At 39.5% G+C, this 20,542-nt stretch overlaps 1 protein-coding gene across 2 annotated transcripts in view; it reads left to right on the top strand.

The window, feature by feature from the left end:
• B3GALT1 (beta-1,3-galactosyltransferase 1) overlaps positions 1–20,542 on the top strand; it is a 619,500-nt gene that overhangs the window by 450,766 nt on the left and 148,192 nt on the right. For both annotated transcript variants that reach the window (XM_070799124.1, XM_070799117.1), the window contains one exon: positions 13,269–13,331. The gene's annotated coding sequence lies outside the window, so the exon portion shown is untranslated. The remainder of the gene's footprint in view (positions 1–13,268; positions 13,332–20,542) is intronic.

Below are 20,542 nucleotides of genomic sequence, written 5' to 3'. Positions count from 1 at the left end.
CATTTTCATAAGAAAACAGAAACTCCTGGTCATTTTTTCTCTAAGTGACTTCTGTATGGGAAGCTGAACTCAATCTGGAGCAGTTAGAAATGGTTACCAGAGCAGATCCTTTTAGAGGAAGAGATATTTAGAAATCAAGGACTAAAGATAAATACAGTTGAAACTAGAGCAGAGCAAATGAACACCCCAACTGAACCCAGAAGACACCTCCTGACCCCTCAAAAGCACCCACATTTTTTTCTCACCTCTGTTAAGAAGATCATAAATCATGGAAATATGAAGTTTATTTCTATACTGCCAGCTATGACAGCCTGTCAAAATATTCAAGATATAATGATATGGGTTTTATTTTTAACAATTTTTGTCATAAAAATAATTCTTGCTTAATAATGATCTAATGATATGATAGTATATGAAGGATACAGTGAAAATGAGAAATTAGTACCTATCCCTAGAGGTAATCTTGCCTTCCTTAGCCCTTCTAAGGACATATAAACACACATATTTACTTATATAAATTGTATGTTCTATCTTATTCTTTAATCTACTTTTAAAAATAGCAATATATTTTCATATTAAAAAGTTGGCCCCTAAAATTTTTTACTGGTTTATACTAAACCAGAATTATTCTAGACAGATGCCATAGAGCTCTAAGTGGAATAATTTCAGAGAGATTGGGGACTAAATTAGTTGGTTTGTTTTTAACTAAACATCAGTGGCTTTAAGAAAAAGTAAAAAGTAACAACACTGATGCATCAAGATGTCTTCTATCACATCACAGTTAGACCATCAAAAAGTTATTAAAGATCACAGTAAGCTATTAATAGTTTTCCAGATAACTAAATTTGTTGAGGTACTTACCATTATAAAAATGATTGAAAAAAACTTGCCCAAAGATGGAAGTGAAAAAGAGGAGTGAAAGCATTCCAGGTGTAGAAAGGGCTTTTGGGTTTTTTTTTTAATGTTGATGTTGGTATCTCTACCAAAAATGTGTGTGTGTGTGCATGTTTGAGAGACAGGGAGACACAGACAGACAGAAACATAGAGAAGGGAGATGGAAAGATTGAGTCTGATGTACGTGTGATAAATTAAATTTCTGGCTCTAATTCTTCACTCTCTCATAGTAATATTCTACATCAAAATCTTCTCCAGGCCCTCATCGTGGGAAGAGTGTACCTCCCACCCTTTGAGGCTTTGCTTGGCTATTGACTTGCTTTGGCCAATGGGATGTCAGTCTATGTGATCTGAGGAAAACCTTGAAATGTGCGTGTAAGAATGTGTTTTCTCTCTTGAGCTTCTCCCATATTTATGAATACAGGTCTGGAGTACATGGACCTGAACCTATCCTGTAGCCTGGAGGCACACTCAGCTATACTCAGCCTAGATCAGCTGAACCTAGCCAACCTGTACTTGTTTCTGTTGTAAGCCACTGAGTTTGGGAGGTTGATTGTTACATAGCATTGTTGTTGCAATTGCTGACTTATTGGTAACTATAACTGACCCAAAATAAGAACTTGTCTCAGCTTTAAGCCCTGAAGAACTCTTCTTTTGGACTCTGCTGAGCTATTTATCATGTTTGAAAAATTGAGAGAAAGGTGATATAGGCATGCGGCAGACTTTGCCAATATCAAAGCAAGATTTGGGGAGCCTTGGGAGAGGAATTTAGATGCTCTTTCTAATAAAAGCGTCTATGAGATCCATGTATACAAGATAATTGACATAGCTATGTCTTTGTTTTCTTACAAAATAAAACTGTTCAGAAACAAAGCCAGAGTCCTGTTGAACTTCTCATGCCTTTAAATCCAGCAGCACAACTAGAATTATAGCCACATATAAAAGCCTTATAGTCCCCCATATCTCATAGGGCTCTGATTGCTTCAGAGCACCTTCCTTGGCTATGAAGGCGCTTTCAGAAACTGAAGACCTGAGAGCCACACTAAGATTCCATCACTTAGAGTTATACTTTTCCAGTATGGTAGCTACTAACCACATCTGGCTGTTTACCTTTAAATTAAATGAAATCAAATTAAAAATTCAATTCCTTAGTTATAGTAACCACATTTCAAATACCACATATGATATTAATAGCCATATGTGGCTAATGGCCACCATACTGGACAGCTCAGATATACAGCACATTCTCATTGAAGACAATTTCTATTGGACAGCATTGACTTCAGGCAAGAGGACCCATTCATTAGTCATCTTCTATAGTCTGAAGGCTGAAGCCATTTGGTATTGGGTCCAAAATGTTGTAGGCCCTTGTTTTGAAAAGAAAAATCCCCAAAGAAGGGGCAATTATAAATCATGGGATATACCATTTAACCTATTATATCTGTTGTTCAACCAATCTTTTTCTTACAGATAAAAAAGATAGAAATTAAGATATTGTGCAAAGAAGGCAGATGAGACCTTAGTTACTATAATTGCCAATCAACTAAGGCTATGTGGGATTATGTACCTCCAGTAATAAAAATTGGCAAAGGCTATCTCAATTTTAATTCTGTTATTCTGAAGCTAATATATTTACTTTGGCGTTCAATTAGGTCTTGATTTGCTAGATTTCATTTGCATAAGGGACTGAAGAGCTTCTTAAAGAAATACTGTCCACGTGGGTGTTCCTTAACAGTGTAACACCAAAAGCAGAGGGACCAAAGCTGCCGTTCTTTTGTATAGCCTATCCTGTGCATTTGGTTCTTGGGCTTCCCCGGTGGTTCAGATGGTAAAGAATCCACCTGCAATGCGGGAGACCTGGGTTCGATCCCTGGGTTGGGAAGATCCCCTGGAGGAGGGCATGGCAGCCCATTTCAGTATTCTTGCCTGGAGAATCCCTATGAACAGAGGAGCCTGGCAGGCTACAGTCCATGGGGTCGCAAAGAGTCAGACACAACTGAGTGACTGAGCACAGTGCACATCCTGTGCATTGGGTTCCTAAGAGTGATGGTGCAGTGGGAAAAAAGGAACAACAGCCCTTCCATTATCCAGAAGACATAGCTGTACTCAGAAATCAGCGTCGGAGCAAAAGAAATAAAACTGCATATATTCAGTGGTAAATACGTAGCTTATTTTTAAATACTCATGAGATATACACTTTTTCCCTGATGGCTCAGCAGTAAAGAATCCCCCTGCAATGCTGGAGACACAGGAGATGTGGGTTCGATGTTTGGGTCAGGAAGATTCCCTGGAGGATGAAATGGCAACCCACTCCAGTATTCTTGCCTGAGAAATCCCATGAACAGAGGAGCCTGGCAGGCTACAGTCCATGGGGTCGCAAAGAGTCAGACACAACTGAGTGACTGAGCACAGTGCACATCCTGTGCATTGGGTTCCTAAGAGTGATGGTGCAGTAGGAAAAAAGGAACAACAGCCCTTCCATTATCCAGAAGACATAGCTGTACTCAGAAATCAGCGTCGGAGCAAAAGAAATAAAACTGCATATATTCAGTGGTAAATACGTAGCTTATTTTTAAATACTCATGAGATATACACTTTTTCCCTGATGGCTCAGCAGTAAAAAATCCCCCTGCAATGCTGGAGACACAGGAGATGTGGGTTCGATGTTTGGGTCAGGAAGATTCCCTGGAGGATGAAATGGCAACCCACTCCAGTATTCTTGCCTGAGAAATCCCATGAACAGAGGAGCCTGGCAGGCTACAGTCCATGGGGTCACAAAGAGTCAAACACAACTGGACACACAGGCACACAGAGATACATACTGTGGGCTTCCAGAAATAATTTTGGAAGGTATTGCACAAGGTTGAGATTTCACGCATGAGGTTTGCAGAGTGCAGCTTTCTAAGATGGCCTCATTAATATCTCCTGCCTTCATACTCCACTAGAAATGTGCTACTTCCTATCAAGAGGTGAATCTGGGTCCCCTCCCCTTGAGCTTGAACAGGCCAGTAGTATATGACATAGTGAAACTGTGTTACTTCCCAAGCTCAGTCGTAAAGATATCCTGCTCTTCTGCCTTGTTCTTCTCCCTTGTTTTCTAAATTTGCTTGATCTCACAATCATCTTGCATCGTGCTGTGAAGAAGCCCAGGCAGCCTGTGGAGAGATGCATGCTAGAAGGGAATGAGTCCCCAAGCCTGCAGCCTCACCTGAGCTCCCAGCCAGCTTCCCAGTTAACAGCTACCACTTACTCACCCATGAGAGTGAGCCATCTTGAGAGCACACTCCTGCCCTGTGGTGTGTAGAACGGAGACAAAAACTGCCCCTCCTGCATCCTGGCCAAATTGTAGGTTCAGAAGCAAACTAAATGATTATTGTTATTTAGATCACTACATTTTCAGGTAGTTTATTATGTGGTAATAGATAACTGATACAGATATACTTTTGCTGCCATATGAGTGGCTTACAACAACACAAATCTGTTATCTTACACTATTCTGTAGGTTAGAAATTCAACATGAGTCTCATGGGCTAAAATCAGGATGGTGGCAGGATTGGGTTCCTTTCTGGAATCTCTAGGGCAGAATCCATTCTCTTGCTTTTTCCAGCTTCTAGAGGCTACCTGCATGCCTTGGTTCATGTTCCCTTTCTCCACCTTGGAAACCAGAAATGCTGTGGAGTCCTTCTCTCATAACGTCACCTGACCCTTGCTTCTGCCCCTCTCTCCCACTTTTAAAGACCCTTGTGATTACAATGGGCTCACCCAGATAATCCAAAATAATCTCCCTATTTTCAAGTTGAATCAGCTGATTAGCACCCTTAATTCCACTGCAACCTGAAATCTCCCTCATCCTCTAACCCAGCGTTTCCCAGGTTCCAGAGTTTAGAGTGTGAGCATCTTTGGAAGGCTGTTACTCTGCTACCACAACAAGTATGAACATGAATCAATGAAATCTGAATTATAGTTTTAAGATAGTAGTTACTTTGGTTAAAATGACTTCTAGGTATCAGCTGAGCACCCCATCTATTGAGACTTAAGTGCATTTGGTTCAAACATCATATTTAGTGAAGTCTTCGCATTCTTCCCAGTCATGCCAGGAACGCTGGTGGAGAGAGGATGGCTTACATTGTCCTTAGTCACCTTTATTTTTATACTCCCACATCTCCTAAATTTGTTAAGTTTGTGAATTTTCTCACCATCCCACACGCAGTGTCCTTGGTCTATACTGTATCTTAGATATAATATCCCTCCTTTCCTGGATTGCCACAAAAGAGCAAATCAAATCAAACTAAATATGACAAACAATAAAGCACATAGAAAGATTTTAAAATATAAAAAGTTTTTTTTTTTTTAAATATAAAAGTGTGAGGAGATGGAAAGGGTGCCCATCACAAGAGAAATTTAAAGTGATAATTCAGACATTTGGTCAAATGCGAGTTCTGCCAAGTCAGATCAGCCTCCCCCTACCCCATGGCACAGCTCCCTCTTCTGGAGGAAAACAAAACAACACCGGGTCATCTTAATTGACTCATGCAGAACAGGGCAACTCCCTGCAGCCACTGACCCAAGCTAGGTTCAAGACTCGCATTATAAACACAAAATTCATTGCTGTGCCCCACTCTCATGTCTCCTTCCCTCATCAATATCTTTGAGAAAGAGAGAGAGAAATAGGGATTTATATCCAAAGTAATAGAAACAATATCACCACTTCCCTCTAACCTCTTAAAAGGCAGCAAAGGTTACTGTCTGTTTTGCCTTAAAATGTATGTTCTCCTCCATTCAGTTCAGCAGTTCAGTTCAGTCGCTCAGTCATGTCCGACTCTTTGTGACCCCATGGACTGCAGCATGCCAGGCCTCCCTGTCCATCACCAATTCCCAGAGTTTACTCAAACTTGTGTCCATTGAGTTGGTGATCCCATCCAGCCATCTCATCCTCTGTCGTCCCCTTCTCCTCCTGCCTTTAGTCTTTCAGCTTCTTCTCAGAGTCAGCTCTTCGCATCAGGTGGCCAAAGTATTGGAATTTCAGCTTCAACATCAGTCCTTCCAATGAATACTCAGGACTGATTTCCTTTAGGATGGACTGATTGGATCTCCTTGCAGTCCAAGGGACCCTCAAGAGTCTTTTCCAACACCACAGTTCAAAAGCATCAACTCTTCTCCATTCAGTAATATGAACCTTAAGAAAATATTTATGTAACACTGATGTTTAGTAAATTCTGTGAATTCAGGGATCCAGGGACCTCAGGATAAATGTTTTTCTGGGTTTTTTCCTCCTGATCATCTCCTACCCTTCAGTGACCTGGAGACCAAAAAGCAGGAGCAAGTAACGAGGTTGCTCATCAACACAGCAAAGTATATGGTAATGTGTGTTTGAGAAACAAAAGGAGACATTCTTGCCAGAAGCTGGCTTCAGCCCAGAGCTGTATGGTGCCACCGGCAGGAAGGCTAACAAGCCCAGATGTAACCCAGAGTCGCAGGAGCTCTTCAGACTTTCCAAGGAAAATTAAAAACTGGTAGCCAGATAATACATTCTGAGCTCTGTGCCCTGTGGACTTCTGCTGAATTTTGGATACGGTGAGAAAGTGAGAGAAGGAAGGGTGACCAGGAAAAGAAACCAGCCTTTCATAGAGGCCACAGGTAGAGTAGGAACTGTTCTTCTAACTGGTGCCCGAGGGCTCAGAAAATCCCTGGGGGTTGGCATATGTGAAAATTGTGTTAATATTTATTTAGGAAGATATATCCAGCTTTGATAGCCAATTTTAATGAGGCAGAGTTATGAATAATTTGAAAATTTTAGATTGTAGCCTCCGATAGTATAAAAAGTGTGGTGAGCTTGCACATGAGGTCACAGCTGGGAACAGCTGGAGGAGTCCACCTGGGGTTTGGGGGTGAGCCTGGGCTGAGGAGGGGCCTGAAGTGACCTGAAATCCAAGCTCTGTCACCCACTAGGGTTCAGTTACCTCATTTGTGAAGTGGGACAAATATATCAACTGCTTCTACTTCTGAGAATTAAATACATTTATATGTGAAGATCACTTATCATAATGCAGTTTGTGACCCACAGCACATGTTCAGTAATGGCCTATGTAAGTCTATGTAAGTAAGTGTAGGTAAAATGTGTTTTCCACCCAGGAGGGGTGATCCTGCAAGAAAAAAACGTTTTGCTTATTAGAATAAAGGGAACTAGGGCTTTCCAACTAGGGCTTATGTACCTCTAAAGAAAATAGTTTTGTCCCAGGTATAAATGGTAGACTTAAAATTCAAGCAAAAGGACTTACTTGCTCTCACTTCAAAAGAACTGTAAATACTAAACCAAAACACATTTTTTTTTTTAATTCCAGAATTAAGTGTAGGAATGAAACAGTAAAAATCACCTGAAGAATTTTTATGACTATATCTTGCTTAGGACTTATATATTCAAGATTCCTAGAATAGACCCAGTGGGGTTTTAAGACAGAGAATTTTAAAATTGGAAGTGGCCAAAGAGAACATCTAATTTAAAACTTGTTTGCTGGCAGAGACACTGTGGCTCTTCAGCAGTGAAACCCCTAGGTGTGCCCCAGAGCAACCCACGGGGCGGCAAAGGCCCTGAGGGAGTTTGTCAGGACCTGGCCCTGCCTGCTTCTTAGAACTATGCAAAACTTTGTCTGTGGGTCCTTCTCAGCAGGTGGTAGACCAACCTCCTGGGCATTAATGTCCAGTATAAAATGCATGTACCTAATGCAATCCAGATATCACTTCATTGGAGTTCAAGCAGGTGCAGCTCTCTGTTGCCCATTAGTTTTGGAAAGTTGGGAATACTTTGCTGACACTCAATGTTTATTTAACATGATTACCCTTTCCTCCTCTCTTCCCAGTATCCTTCACCCCATCAAATCCACCATCAGTCCCCACTGAATCTGTCTTTAATACACACAGCAAACTCATCCACTCCATACCCATCTCCTCAGGCATCAGCCACCCACGTCAGACACCATCATCTCTCAGCCGCACTAAGACAGTCGCCTCCCAGCCACCTGATGTCTCCAGTCTTCTAACTGCAGATGAGATTGTAGGGGTCCTGCTGAGTGGAGCCCTCTATGTTTCCCACAGCTTTTAGAATCATATCCAAAGGCCTCGCACTGCCTACGAGACCCCATGTGATGTAGCCCTGTCTCCCTCAAACTCATCTCTTCCACATCTTCTACTTGGTCCTGTGCTTCAGCCAAGCTTGCCTTTATTCTCTTCCTTGAGCATCCCCAGTTTCTTCCCACCTTTACAGCCCTAGCACTGTATTGCTCCTGCTTGGAGTGCTGTTCCATCCAAGTGTCCCATAACTAATTACTTGTCAGTCACATCTCCATTTACACGTCATCTCTGCAGAGATGCCAACTATCCAGTCCAACAGAACCCTAATCACACTCTGTCACATCCCTCTTTTATTTTCATGGTAGCATTTGATAACTTGATATTTTATTTGTTTGGATTATCATTTATACTCCCAGCACCTACTTCAGTATCTGGCAGTAGCAGATGTTCAGTAAACGTTGTAATGAGAAAATGAGCGAGTGAATGAATGAATGGCAGTACAGGTAGAAAAGGGCGATACAGGTAAGTATTCCTAGTTACCGAAGGATTTTGTTGATTTAAGGGTTAAAATAAAATTACTGTTTTGTTTTGTTTTTTCCTAAGCCTAATCCTGCTGACAGTTGGTAGCAGGTTTAGGCTTAGAAAGTGGTAAGAGATTTCCAAGTGGTAAGAATTTTCCTCACCACCAGTTTTAGAGAAGTAGCCTAAACATTACTAATAAAAATCATAATTTTTAAAAATATTCAACATTCCCTCAGAAATGTAAAGCTTATTAGTTGCATCCATACAAACATTTTTGTAGTGTTCACTTTATGTTTTTTGGCTTTCATCTCTTACTTCTTTTAAGCCTTTCATAAACATTCCTTTCTGAACATTTATGGCTTTCAATGGTGGGTCAATTTCCAACTTTTAATCAAAATTTTAGTAATGGGTCAGTGGGAAAACAGAAAGAGATCAAGGAAATAGAATCCCAAACCTGGATTCACCTACTTGAGGTGATCTACTGTTTGTATTTTAAACCTCCAAATATGCTGCAGAATGAAATGATATCTAAGAGATGGTGTCAAAGTACAAGCCAACACATGTGATTAAGAAGTGAGATGAAGAAACGAGAATAAAAATAGTGTGGAATCCAGTGAGTCCACCTGCCTGCAACTAGCACCTCACATTCAGAATCACACAACAACCAGCCCTATCATAGACCGCAGCCAACCAACAGCCTTGGAAGCACATTGCCTTAGAAACCTAAACTTTAGCTTGAATAATCCTTCCTTCGTCTTACATTTTGTGCTTTCTTTCTGCTATTTTATAAAAAAAAAATTTTTTTAACAAAATTTTAAAAAGCTTTATGAGCAGTTTTAGGTTCACAGGAAAATGGAGAGGAGCGTACAGAGATTTCCCACGTGTTCCCCACCCCCATACGTGCATAGTGTGTTCCGTCATCAGCATCTGCCATCAGTGATACAGTTGTTACCACTGATGAACCTAGATTGATACCTCATAATCAAGTATGTAGTTTAAACTATGCTTCGCTCCTGTTGTTGTACCTTCTATGGGTTTAAACAAGTGTTTTAATGCTTGTGACAGTATGATGCTATGACAGTATCATGCAGACCTAGTTTCACTGCCCTAAAAACTCTCTGCTCTGCTACTAACTCCACTTCCGGCAACCACTGATTTTATTGTCTCCATCAGTTCAGTTCAGTTGCTCAGTCGTGTCCGACTCTTCGCGACCCCATGAATCACAGCCAGGCCTCCCTGTCCATCACCAACTCCCAGAGTTCACTCAGACTCACGTCCATTGAGTCGGTGATACCATCCAGCCATCTCATCCTCTGTCGTCCCCTTCTCCTCCTGCCCTCAATCCCTCCCAGCATCAGAGTCTTTTCCAATGAGTCAACTCTTCGCATGAGGTGGCCAAAGTACTGGAGTTGCAGCTTTAGCATCATGCCTTCCAAAGAAATCCCAGGGCTGATCTCCTTCAGAATGGACTGGTTGGATCTCCTTGCAGTCCAAGGGACTCTCAAGAATCTTCTCAAACACCACAGTTCAAAAGCATCAATTCTTTGGCACTCAGCCTTCTTCACAGTCCAACTGTCACATTCATACATAACCACAGGAAAAACCATGGCAAAGTAATGTCTCTGCTTTTTAATATGCTATCTAGGTTGGTCATAACCCTCCTTCCAAGGAGTAAGCATCTTTTAATTTCCTGGCTGCAGTCACCATCTGCAGTGATTTTGGAGCCCAAAAAAATAAAGTCTGACACTATCTCCATAGTTTTGCCTTTTCTAGAATGTCATATAGTTTGAATTATACAGCATGCAGCCTTTTCAGGTTGGCTTCTTTCTCTTAATTAATATCCATGTAATGCTTTTCTGTGACTTTTCACTGCTTGGTTGCTAATTTGTTTTTTAATGCTAAATAGTATTTCATTGTCTGGATGTACCATAGTTTATTGATCCATTCACCAACTGACAGATGTCTTGGTTGCTTCCAAGTTTGGGCAATTATGAATAAAGGTGCTGTAAACATCTTTGTGCAAGTTTTTCATGCACAAATTTTTCAACTACTTTTGGGTAAATAACAAGGAGTGTGATTGCTGAACCATATGGTAAGAACTTGTTTAGAAACTGCTGAGTTGTCTTCCAAGGTCTCTGTACCAAAGAGTCTTCCAAAGTCTCTGGAAATTTTACATTTCCATCAGCAGTTAATGACAGTTACCATTGCTCCCCATCTTCACCAGGATTCGGTGATGTTGGTGTTCTGGATTTTGGCCATTCTAATACGTCTTAGTGAATCCTGACTGTTGTTTTAACTTACATTTCCCAGATGACATATGATGCAGAGCATCTTTTCATATGTTTAGTTTCCATCCATATTTCTTCTTTGGTGAGGTGTCTGTTAAGGTCTTTGGACTATTTTTTTAAAGTCAGGATGTTTATTCTTATTTTAGAGTGTTTTAGGATTTCTTTATGTATTTTGGATAATAGACCTTTATCTGATAGACTTTGTCAAATATTTTCTCACTGTCTGTGACTTGTCTTCTCAATCTCCTGGCAGTGTCTTTTTGCAGAGCAGAAGTTTTTAATTTTTATGAAGCCCAGCTTATCAATTATTTCTTTCATGGATCATACCTCTGGTGATATATCTAAAAAGGCATCAGTATACACAAGGTCATTTAGATTTTCACCTTAAAATATGTTAGGAGTTACCTTCTAGGAGTTTGATAATTTTATGTATTACATTGAGGTCTGTGATCCATTTTGAATTAACTTTTGTGAAGGGTATAATGTCTGTGTCTAGATTTGTGTTTTTGCATGTGGATGTCCAGTTGTTCAATCAACATTTGTTGAAAAAAACTAGCTGCAGTCCATGGGGTCGCTGAGGGTCGGACACAACTGACTGACTTCACTTTCACTTTTCACTTTCTTGCATTGGAGAAGGAAATGGCAACCCACTCCAGTGTTCTTGCCTGGAGAATCCCAGGGACGGGGGAGCCTGGTGGTCTGCCGACTATATGGGGTCACACAGAGTCAGACACGACTGAAGTGACTTAGCAGCAGCAGCAGCAGCAGCAGCGTCATTGTATTTCCTTTGCTTCTTTGTCAAAGATCTGTATGGGGGTCTGGGCTGTCTCTTCTGTTCCATGTATCTATTTGTCTATTCTTTTGCTAACACCACACTGTCTTAATTATTGCAGCTTTGTCTTAAGTCTTGAAATCAAGTAATATCAGCCTTCTGACTTGGTTCTTCCCTTGAATATTGTGTTAGCTATTCTGGGTCTTTTGCATCTCATATAAGTTAAGAATCAGTTTGTTAATACCTATAGAATAATTTTCTGCAATTTTGATTGGGATTGCAATTGAATTTATAGATAAATTTGGGAAGGGCTGATATTTTGATGATATTAAGTATGAACATGTATTACCTCTCCATGAATTTAGTTCTTTGACTTTGTTAATCAGAGTATTATTGTTTTCCTCACTTAGATCTTGCATATATTTTGTTACAAATTCCTAAATATTTCATATTTGTAGTGCTAATGTAAACAGTACTGTTTTTTAAGGAATGTTTATTGAAACATGATATATTCACTCCTTTCAAATGTTAAATTTGATTGATACTGATGTATCAAACTAATCACCACCAAAATCAAGACCCAGAATATGTCCATCATGCCAGTAGGTTCCTTGTCCCTTTGTACTCAATCTTCTTCTTCCACTCTCAGCCTCTGACAAACACAGATTTAATTTCTCTATTGTTTTACCTTTTCCAGAATATTATAGAGATTCAATCAAGTTGTATTTCGCCTTTTGTATCATCTGGCCTGTTTCAAATTCCACTTGTTCACTGTTGGTATATAGGAATGAAATTACTTTTTATGTAATTACATCCTATCCTACAAACTTGCTATAATCATTATTAGTTCTGGGAGATTTTTTGTCAGTTCTTTTAAATTATCTGTATAGTTTATCACGTCATCTGACAACAAAGACATTTTTATTTATTCTATTCAAATATGTGTACCTTTTATTTCCTTTACTTATCTTATTGCATTAGCTACTACTACTACTGCTACTAAGTCGCTTCAGTCATGTACGACTCTGTGCGATGTGCGACCCTATAGACGGCAGCCCACCAGGCTCCCCGTCCCTGGGATTCTCCAGGCAAGAACACTGGAGTGGGTTGCCATTTCCTTCTCCAATGCATGAAAGTGAAAAGTGAAAGGGAAGTCACTCAGTCGTGTCCGACTCTTAGCGACCCCATGGACTGCAGCCCACCAGGCTCCTCCGTCCATGGGATTTTCCAGGCAAGAGTACTGGAGTGGAGTGCCATTGCCTTCTCCCTAGAACTTCTAATACAGTGTTGAAGAGGAGAGGTAAAAGCGGGCACCCTGTCTTGTACCTGATGTTAGTGAGAAAACTTCAAGTTTCTCACCATTAAATATAATGTTTAGATGTAGGATTTTTGTGGGTATTGTTTATAAGTTAAGGAAATTCCCCTCTAATCCTTGTTTCCTGAGAGTTTTAATCATGAATGGAACATGCATTTTATCAAATGGTTTTTTCTAAATCTATTGATATGATGATGTGATTTTTCTATTTTAGGCTGTTGATAATTATATTAACTGATTTTCAAATGTTGAAGCACGTGGTCGTTGTGTATAACTTTTAACCTGAATGTGGCTGTGTACAAGCTCACTAGCTACATCAAAATAATCTCTAGCAAATTAGATTACTCTGTGCTTACTTGGAAAAACTTGGACTTGCATCAAGGTCCCTTCCCTTTTGTTGTTCTTCCAGATCCTGTTGTGGTTTCTATTGCAGATGGGTTTCTTTGAGCCATGAAGATTGCATGGTTGAAGGGTAAGGTTGTCTCCATTTCAAACTCTAGAAGAAAGTAGTACTTCCTGATGGGAATGACCCATCTCTAGTAACAAAGATTTAAGAAAGTAGTAGATTCAGAGTTAAATTTGTTTAAATAACAAATTGATAATTTTCTGTCAAAAAAAAAAAAATACCACATCAAAGGGTGAAATTAGTGACCATTTAGAATAAAGAATGCCCATGTGAAAATATTAGATAAAAGTTAGTCATTGGAGAAGGAAGCTCCATGATTTTTGCACGTATGCACATGGCAATTGTTATCCTTTCTGAGCAGGATAGTAAAACAAGTATTTGCATTCCCAAATTTTAGTTAAAAGACTTATTATTAACAACATCCAGAATTTACTTACAAATTCTTATACCCATCCCCAAAATCTAGGACCAAATTAATGCACAGCTTATTAGCTTATTATAAGCAAACTGGAAACTGTAACTCTAGAACATGCACAAATTCCAAAAATAAGATATAAATAAGATATTATGAAAGTTTTCTTGGAAAGAGGACTAATTGAACTGGGAAGTTAAAAATGAATTCCAATTCATTTTATAATTAATTATTGTTATGACATAAAAATTGTATAGTGTGTGGAAAATACATCAGAAAACACAATTTCATCATCCCAACAAATCTGTTATCTGTGTTATACATCTTTCAAGCATGTTTTCACATGTATACATATATAGATTTTCACTGTCAAAGCATCCCTACTCAGAGGAAGTCTGAAATTATACCAGGCTCCATAACTTTGCTTTAACTAATGTTTTTTGGTTGAAGGGTAAGGTGGTCTCCATTTCAAACTCTAGAAAAAAGTATCACTTCCTGTTGGGAGTGACCTCATCTGTGTGTGTGTTTGTGTGTGTGTGACCCACATCCTGTGTGTGTGTGTATATGTTGGTTTGGGGATTTTTTTTTAAATAGAAGTATGGTTGCTTTACAGTGTTGTGTTAATTTATGCTGTATAGCAAAGCAATTCAAATATATATATATATGTATGTATGTATATACACACACACACACACACTTTTAAATTCTTGTCCATGATGGTTTATCACAGGATATTGAATATAGTTCTTTGTGCTACATAGTAGGACCTATTGTTTATCCATTCTGTATATAGTAGTTTGCACGTGCTAACCCCAGCCTCCCACTCCATCCCTTCCCTAATCCTTTCCTTCTTAGCAACTAGAAGTCTGTTCTCTGTGTCTGTGAATCTCTGTTCTCTGTTTCTGTTTCATAGATTGGTTCATTTTTAGATTGCACATATAAGTAATATCATATGGTATTTGTCTCTCTCTTTATGACTTCACTTAGTATATTAATCTCTAGTTGCACCATTTTGAGGTATTTTTTTAAATGACATATGTTTTGCTACTTTAGTTATTTTATCAAATAATGTAACATTTGATATACAGGCAGATCCAGTGAATTTCTTCTTGGTGTACTATAAGAGTAATATTAAACGCTGCTGCTGCTGCTAAGTCACTTCAGTCATGTACGACTCTGTGCGACGCTATAGACGGCAGCCCACCAGGCTCCCCCATCCCTGGGATTCTCCAGGCAAGAACACTGGAGTGGGTTGCCATTTCCTTAAATGCTACGTGATTACAAATATGTTTTTTGCACTCAAGTTCATGTCACATAATTAATTTAATATAAACTTATTGAATCTAAAAGAATGAGATTCATTTCTGTGATCACTATTTGTTAGAATCCTATTCCCTACCTCTTACCTATAAAGGAACACTGTGCAAATCCGCTGTGTTTGAGAGACCTGGTTCTTATCAGAACAGTGAGTGATAAAGGTGATGAGAACGTGTAAGGTGTCTGCTTGACAGTTTCCTTGGTGAATGGGAAGTAGCCACAGTGCTTGGCCAAAGTGAGCTGTACTTCTGCTCTCGCTTTGCCAGATGAATTGTACTGTCAATACAACTGCATACTGAAACTCATGAATGAAAACCAACAGTATTTCTCCAAGCCTAAACTTCTAGCACCTATTTTCCTTTTCCATTCTGACATTGTGGTTAAAATGTGATTTTTTAATGAGTTTTTTAAATTATGAATGCAACTCTGACGATATATCAGGATAGGCCATTTTGATAAAAATAGTACTTGTTTTATCTCAACATTTGCTATTTAGGAATTAGCTTTTTAGTGGTAAAATTACTTTTTGTTTATTTTTGTGGTTTTATATGAGCTACTTATTAATTTACTCACTTTTTTGTTTTTTGCTGGTAGAGGGTATATTATGGAGATAACCAGCTAAAACATCTGAATAAACAATGCAATTATCTGAATAGTTCACCTACATCATGCCTGACATCTGGATACTGGAAATTATTCTCAATTTCTATTTGGATGACTATAAGTGATACTATAGGAAAGTTATGACCAACCTAGATAGCATATTAAAAAGCAGAGATATTACTTTGCTAACAAAGGTCTGTCTAGTCAAGGCTATGGTTTTTCCAGTAGTCATGTATGGACGTGAGAGTTGGACTGTGAAGAAAGCTGAGTGCTGAAGAATTGATGCTTTTGAACTGTGGTGTTGGAGAAGATTTTTGCGAGTCCCTTGGACTGCAAGGAGATCCAACCAGTCCATCCTAAAGGAGACCAGCCCTGGGTGTTCATTGGAAGGACTGATGCTGAGGCTGAAACTCCAATACTTTGGCCACCTCATGCGAAGAGTTGACTCATTGGAAAAGACCCTGATGCAGGGAGAAATTGGGGGCAGGAGGAGAAGGGGACGAGAGGATGAGATGGCTGGATGGCATCACCGACTCGATGGACATGAGTTTGGGTGAACTCCAGGAGTTGGTGATGGACAGGGAGGCCTGGCATGCTGAGGTTCATGGGGTCAGACATGACTGAGCGACTGAGCTGAACTAAAGTGATACTAAACTCAATCACTCTCAGACACCACTTGCATTAAAACAACTCAGATCATTCAACTTGCAGGGTATCCATGAAGTGAATCCCTGTTGTGCAGTTCAACAACAAAAATAAAAAGGCTGTTATACACAGTGGCATAGTCACTAAGGAAGAATTCCAAGGACAGTACACAGAATTCCTGGGAATTCTTGGCTCTCAGCCCATTCACTTGCTCACTTACTCATTCTCCCACTTACCCAATAAGTATATGCAGTGCTGTTACAGACACACTTTGGTTTTGGAAATGATGCACTGGAGTAGTATTATTTAAATTTCCTTCTAGAGAAAATTTCTCTGCTGCCCATTTACCCTCCATATTGCCATTCTTAAACTTCTGGCTATTTTTGACCAAGTGTATTGTATGGGGCTTTCTGAAATGGCAGTCCCTGCCTTTTGTGTACTGGGAGCACATTATTCTAAAAGTTTCTCTAGAGAGGGGGAGTGAAGAATACACCATCCACTTGGAAGATGTGTTGAAGAGCCATCCTCACTGGAGCCATCCTGTGAGATTAACTTTCTGTTTGTGCTTTGTTATTGTTGGGGCTTCTCACATGGCTCAGTGGTAAAGAATCTGCCTGCTGATAATGCAGGAGACACAAGAGACTCTGGTTCAATCCCTGGGTGAGGAAGATCCACTGGAAGAGGAAATGGCAACCCGCTCCAGTATTCCTGCCTAGAAAATTCCATGCACAAAGAAGCCTGATGGGCTGCAGTCCAAGCCTGGTGAGCTGCAATCCATTGGGTCGCAGAGTCAGACACAACTGAGCAACTGAGCATACATTGTTATTGTTGAGCATTCTCTGTCTCTGTCTCTGTCTCTCTCTCCCCTCCCCCCTCCCCCCACACCTTGCCCTCTCTCTCCTTCTCCCTCTTCTCACTGTCATTTCAATCACAAAGTGCTCTGCAGGTGTGATTCATCATTGAAAATACACTCTTGTTACAGACAATTTAGTTTATGTGCTGGAGCAAATGCAGAGTTACAGACAATTTATTTCATGCAACCAGGAAGTTTTCGTATAGGATCATAGCTCCTACTTGGAGGAGCTAAGGACAACAGAAAAGGATTCAGCAGGTTTATGTACAGTTAAAGCAAAAGAAAGGGAGACAGTTTGTGAGCAGCTGAAGCGTTGCAGAAAAGGGAGAGTTTGTGTCTCTCACTGTCTGTACTGCCTTTGATCATTCTCCATTGTAGAAATTATTTTTGTGGACAGACAAAGGTAGAAGCAGAAAACGACAGTATAAATTAGAATTCATCCCTTGTCAGAAAGCGACAGGTGTATCTTAAGGGAAGTATAACAGTGTGTGTTTTCTGCATGAGCAACAACCTATGGGAACTAGAATCTAGGAGGCAGCTGGGAATTGGTAGGACAAGAATCAGAAGTCAAAATGGGGGAGGGAGGAGAAAATCGGGGAAAGCTTTGCATAGTGCCAGGGCCCAAGCCAAGGTTTCAAGACTTGAAAGATCCTACTCAGGGCAGAAGAGGGAATCAGTACATTCTCAGAGATCTACTGGTGACTGACACATCTCAGGGCTGACAGCTTCCAGGGAGAGACAACCACACACACACACACCCTTCCCTGGTCCTGTAGACAGATGAAATTCAGTCCTATAGTAAAATGGAGGTTCTTTGTGACACCAGGGACTGTATAGTCTATGGAATTCTCCAGGCCAGAATACTAGAGTGGGTAGCTGTTCCCTTCTCCCGGCAATCTTCCCAACACAAGGATCAAACCCAGGTCTCCCACATTGCAGGCAAATTCTTTACCATCTGGGCCACCGGGGAAGCCCAAGAATACTGGAATGGGTAGCCTATCTCTTCTCCAGTGGATCTTCCTGACTCAGGAATCCAACTGGGGTCTCCTGCATCACAGGTGCATTCTTTACTAGCTGAGCTACCAGCGTAGCTGAGAGCAGGCCAGGGTGGGTTTGTCATATGAGTTACATTATTTTCAACTTCTCATCCCTTTGGGGGTAGACTTATATGCCTCATCTTTTGATAATGGTAAATTCTTTTTTGATATTTTGATTGCCTTCTTCATGGATATATTACCGTTGGATGTAGTATTCTGAGTGAGTGAAAGTTGCTCAGTCGTGTCTGACTCTTTGCAACCCCATGGACTGTATAGTCCATGGAATTCCCCAGGCCAGAATACTGGAGTGGGTAACCTTTCCCTTCTCCAGGGGATCTTCCCAACCCAGGGATCAAACCCAGGTCTCCCTCATTTCAGGCAGATTCTTTAGCAGCTGAGCCACAGAGGAAGCCCAAGAATACTAGAATGCGTAGCCTATCCCTTCTCCAGGGGATCTTCCTAACCCAGGAAGCGAACCAGGGTCTCCTGCAATTCCGGCGGATTCTTTACCAACTGAGCTGTCAGAGAAGCCCAGTATTCTATGTTGCTTTTATTGAAAATAAGAAATCTGTTTTGTGTAAAAGAGAAAAAGAAGTTTACTAATTACTCTTCTCAGATGTTAATTGTATTACCAGTACTTATTTACTTGGAATCTTTGCATAATAATCACAAGCTTTGATGTATGCTACAGTATTGATGTACTGTAATGTAAATATAAATTCCATTTGTATTAGAGAATTCCCTGCACAGCTTCTGTGAAGTTAATGAATCTGTACAATACATCACAGACTGAGTATTTCTTCCTCTTTTTGATGTGATGTGAGTGGATTATATTATATAAACATTTGACCCTTTTTCTCAAAGAGGCTGAGATTATTCCAAGAGAAAGACTTGTGTCTTTTACTTGTCATTGATCACAGTTTACAATTCTCCAGATGTACTGAATAAGTAGAGAATATCAGATATTTGAAATTTTTCATTTAATTAGCTTTTAATTAACTTTCTATGTCCTTTAATGAGAATCCCAGTTCTTTGTAATCATACAGAGTTCGTGACTCCTATGCTTCCTTAATGCCACTGAAACCGTAATTTTAAATAATAATTGGTTACTTAAAATATAGTACCATGGTAGATAAGCTATAAGTCTATGGCTTTGAATTAGCATGCTCTTTGACAAAGTTTTTATCCCACTGCTTTGGGAACCAGAAAATTTAAGAAAGAGTTGTTTAAAATTGTATAAAACCCAGAAGTAGCAAAAAACGAGTTCTTAAATCATGTGACACAAATATTAGTGAACCAGATAAGTAAAAATTGAACTGGCCCAAGAATTACCTCTATCCCTCACCTCCATCTCTACTCCACCCCCACCACCCCCAAGAGAGCCCAGCACAATGTGGGGAAGAACATACTCAATGAGCTAGTGAGTCAAAAAATTTTTTTACTAAAAAATCTAAATTCTTTAAAGGTAAAAATTCTACTCTTGCCTGAAATACTATAGTTTTCTATAATATTGTTGAGGTCTTCTATAAAATGTCACTGAACTGATGTCACCATTCACCATTTTGTGATGATTGATCTAAGATTGTGATGAATCTTGCCTTTGAACCTTATAGTAAAAATAGTTTAAAGGGTAAACAAAAAGAATTATAAGGCAGCGGGTGACATGTTTTATTACCTGAGAACAAAATATACTTAAGAAACCTACTTATGTTAAAACTGATGATTATTGATGTACTCTCCTTATTTGATAGTAGTGTTAACTAGAAAACTAAACAACTTGTTCAAAATTGCAAAGCAAGAGTTTTGCTTTCATTTAGTAAGTCCAGTAATATATATATATATATATATATATATATATATATATATATATAAAAGTCCATTATGGGTTAGCTGGAAATATGAAGTATATTCCAAAGCATTAAAATTTCATCTTTTAATATTTTATTTGAAAGTATTTCCATTCTAAATTTATTTTCATACATTTAGTTGGAATTCATCGCAATTAGCCAAACTTATACTGAGATTTTTCCATCCTCGTAAATCTTTTTGCTCCAAAGATAAAGCTTAACAGTATTGTTTATTGTTTCCTGTAAACTGCAGACCAGTGAAATATTGACAGAGAATGTTTATATTTGATACATTAAGTGATAAATCTTCAATCAGTTACCTAAAGATAATATTTTAAAATGTAATATTTCTCACTAATATCAACAGATTTTCCTTGCATTTATCCTAAGTTTTTCATTTAATCCGATCATGCCTGGCTGCAGGGCACTTCTGTTGTTGCTGTTGTTGTTCAGATGCTTAGTCATGTCCAACTCTCTGCGACCCCATGGACTGCAGCATGCCAGCCTCCTCTGTCCTCCACTATCTCCAGGAATTTGCTTAAATTCATGTCCATTGAGTCGGT

Source organism: Bos indicus, chromosome 2 (genome assembly GCF_029378745.1).
Source record: "Bos indicus isolate NIAB-ARS_2022 breed Sahiwal x Tharparkar chromosome 2, NIAB-ARS_B.indTharparkar_mat_pri_1.0, whole genome shotgun sequence".
NCBI classification, from domain to species: domain Eukaryota; kingdom Metazoa; phylum Chordata; class Mammalia; order Artiodactyla; family Bovidae; genus Bos; species Bos indicus.
This window is presented reverse-complemented; position numbering and strand designations above follow the sequence as displayed.